The following is a 4179-nucleotide window of genomic DNA, read 5'->3' as shown; positions in this document are numbered from 1 at the left end:
ATGTAGCAGCACTGTATTCAAAGCTCTTACAGTGCTATCTGACCCAAAATATGTCAAATGGTTATACTAATATTGTTCTGTTTACAGTGCAAAATGTTCAGCAAATGTTTCCATCCCCTAGATAACTTCAATTAGAGTTAAGTTCCTATATTTTTTATATAAGAAAAATATAACCAGAAAGTAGACATAACGACTTTTGATAACTGTAATCCACGCGGAAAATGCAGTAATGAGCATTTCGCCTTCACAAAAAATAATGAAGCTCAAAATACTGTGTTAATATTTATGCATATAATGTGCAGATAATTGTTTAGATACACTGCAGATGTGTGCTGAGTATTCTTTTGTTTATTCAGTGGCCTCGGTCGCAATTTTGGGGGAGGTTGGTGTTTCTCCTCACCTTACAGTACCGTCCAGAATTTAGGATCTATTGAAACTAATATATGTGCGATTTTCTTGAGTGGCGTCGTTTCACCTAGCTCAATACCACTGTCCATTCAAAAGTCTGCTGTGGAGGAGCACTGGAGCTCTGGGGTTCAGCGCACCAATCAGCAGTTGACACACTGCTGGACCAATATCCTGGATAGGGAGCAGGACCTGCTTGAATAGTTGAGCGTCGAGATTGCAGCGCTTTGTGAGTAATTCTTTATTTGTTGTGTTCTTTCAATGATAATATATTTTCCCAAATAGCATGCTGCTCACACTCAGAATTAAGTTAAGATAACGTTACAAATATTATGTGATCCAGCCAGGTGCTCAGTGCTAGCTAATCGTACTCGTTGGCACTCACTTGGGATGATTATTTAAGAATTCATGCAGCCAACTCCTCTGTTTTGTCACTGAGATAGTGGTAGTAGTAGTAATATCAGTGAGTTAGCATTCTCTGTGCCTTCCTTTATGTAGCTTGTACAGTCCCAAGCAATCTCTCAGTGATGTGTAGTATGCATTTCTGCATTGAAAAAAAAGGAGACTGGGGAGGCAAGATGGCGTGTGGTTAGCTGCTTTGTACCCGCTAGCTCCCCTGAATTGATCGATGCGATGATCTGTGGCTGGCTGGACTTGCTGGCCTGAGGTCGAACACAGCGTCTGAGATGGTGGGTGCCCTTCTCCTGCTGCTTTTGATCGTCTTGCACTTAACTGAGACTTGCTCACGCCGCAAGAGTGACAAATTGATTCGGCGGACGCGGAAAAAGGTTACAGGGATAATGGCTGCTTGGGGCGCTAAAGTGGTCAAGGCTCATACTGCAGCTGGCGCGGGAGGCGCCATGGGGGGTGGCTCTACACCCTGGGTCTCGGCAAACCTGAAGGAGGCAAGCGGGAACTTCGGCAAAGGTAAACAACATGCCGCTATGACCAGAGGAACAAAGAAGGATTTTGGAGCCAAGAAAGCACCGGGGAAACCAGGTCAGCAGACAGAAGATGACCCAGCGCAGCCCAGTCTCATTTCCATGTTTACCAGCCGGTCTGCAGCAGAAACTGTAAGTAAGGGGCAAACTTCTATGCAGACACAGATAACCCCTGGGACAGAGGAGAGTATGCATGGCGGAGAGGTGGACTCTATGGAAACCGGTCTGAGAAATGATAAATTTGATCTACCCTCCGGAAATGCGTCTCCTGGCCCAGAGAATTGTTCAGATGATAATTTGGAGGAAATAGGCAACCTTCGTGATGCTTTAAACCTAAGAAAGGAGTTAGAAGTAGCGGTGGCTATAACCCAAATGACTAGCAACAAAGCCCCTGGACCAGATGGTGTCCCAGCCGAACTTTCTAAATTTGATATAATGCTTTGGTCTAAAATATTAGCCCATGTTTTTAATATGGCTTGTAAAATAGGTCTACTCAGATCATGGTCAGAGCCAGTGATAGTCCTGATCTTTAAAAAGGGTAATAGAGGGGACCTAAGCTGCTACAGACCAATATCGCTCATTGACTCTGCCCTAAAGGTGCTTGGAAGGGTGGTACTTAGTAAACTCACAGCTTGGTTAATTGAATCCAATACCCACTCAGATCTGCAATACGGATTCAGGAAAGGATGAGGCACCACTGATCAGTGCCTTAATCTGCACCTTTTAATTGGGAAGTACACCATTGCCAAGAAGGGAACACTCTACCTGGCGTTTATGGACCTCTCCTCGGCCTTTGACCGAGTGAACAGGTCCAAATTATGGGTCATACTTCTCAAGTTAGGTGTGGATAGAAATATTGTTCATTTCCTTGCCGACTTGCATAGGGATCTGACAGCCACAGTGAGGTACAATCAAAGGGGGAATTGCACCCAGGGAATATACATCGCTAATGGTGTTAGGCAGGGGTGTATTCTGGCCCCCTTACTCTTCACCCTTTACATTAATAACTTGGATCAAGTTTTAGGGGAAGCCAGCAAAGATATTCCGCGTGTGGGAGAGCGATTGATTCCGGCACTCCTATACGCGGGTGACGCTGCCCTTTTAGCGAGAACTGCGGTTGGCTTACAACTTCTTTTAAACTCCTTTGCTGCTTTTATGAAATCCTTGGATTTAAGTGTCAACTTCTTAAAATCTCACACAATGATAATTGGCTCCAAGCCTAAAAGGGTTTAAACTCTCCACTGCGAGGGTAATGTGATTACCAGTGTTACCACTTTCCCTTACCTAGGCGTCTTGTTTGATGATCGAGGTACATGGATCCCGCAATTACACGCAAAGAGAAATGTATTGGCTAGATCCACATCTGCAGTTCTAGGCATTGCACGCAGGTTAGGGGCCAAACCAATGCAAGCTTTGCTAAAAATATATGGAGCAAATTGTACCTCCATTGCAACTTATGGTGCGGATATATGGGGTTTTAGAGAGGCAAGGGAAATTCAAGTAGTTGAGAATACATTTTTAAGAAACTTGCTATCGGTGCCACAATCCACGCCAACATCTATACTCCATCAAGAGACTGGGACTGGCTTTGTGGAGGATTTAATTGTAATAGCACCTCTTTTAAAATAGATTTCAACCTGGTTAAACCCCGAACTAGAACTGTATCGTGAATATATGAGATTGTTTGGCTCTAGATCGAGTGAGTAGTATCCCCTGGAGTCACGTCATACGGCTGGCAGTGAAACTGGGATGGCCAGAGCTATTTAATTCACCAGACAAATTAGTAAAGGGTGATAGGCAGTGGGTGAAGAAATCCTATTTATATATGGCTTCTATGGAAAGAGAAGAAAGGGAGTTGGTGAAATCAACTGTACGTGCCCACCAATTGCTAAAAACGTCTTGTGCAATTGAACCTTATATGAATGTGGTATCTAATCCTAACCACTACTTTCTCCTGGTGAGATTCAGGCTGAAGCAGCTGCATTTTCTCCTTGCTGACCCTCCGGGATGGAGAAGGGTGGAGGACTTGGGTGTATGTTCATGCGATAACTTTTCCACCCAGGACACATTGTACTTATTTTTCTTTTGTGAGCATTTTTTGTACATTCGGAAGCGTTTTATCCTCCCAATTGTAAAGGACAAAGGCTTTCTACAAGTAAAACCAGCCCTTATGTATTTACAGTTGCTGTCCAATGTTTGGGAGGTTTTTAGCATAGCAAGTTTCCTCACTGCAGAAGTTAGAATAAGGAGGAAAAAATGATTTTTACGATCTAGTTTACATCAATTAATTTGAACAAATTGAGTTTTTTTTAATGTCACATTTTAGATTGTCTGTCCTTGATCATTTAATGTTTATAATTAGTGTAATATATTTGCTGCTAATTAATGTTATATCAATTTAAATTTTGTGTATAGAATGCTTTTATGGTTTTAATTAACCGAATAAAGTACTTTTGACTGACTGACTGACTCATGTGCAAGGGAATAACTGAGAAGTGAGAGCAAAAACGACCAACCACAGACAAGTGGCTGGATGTACCAGGCTAATCAATATCGCAGCTGTCATCATAACATTTATCCAAGCATGTGCATAATTTGATGATGTGAAATCACTTCTGTGTCTCCAGTTACTTACATCAACAGGCCTCCACCCAACCCAACCACATAACAGAGGAGTCCCAAATTTACACCTGCACACACACTCAGCACCAATGCATTTCCCAAATTAATGCGTCCAGCCGCGGCTACTGCAGGTAAGAGCGGTGGGGCCGACTGGGGGAGGATTTCGAGAGACGTTCACAAGGGAAAATTAAATAAATCATTACTTTTCCCT

This window comes from Triturus cristatus, chromosome 1_2, assembly GCF_964204655.1.
Source record: "Triturus cristatus chromosome 1_2, aTriCri1.1, whole genome shotgun sequence".
In the NCBI taxonomy this organism is placed as follows: domain Eukaryota; kingdom Metazoa; phylum Chordata; class Amphibia; order Caudata; family Salamandridae; genus Triturus; species Triturus cristatus.
Note: the sequence above shows the minus strand (reverse complement) of the source record.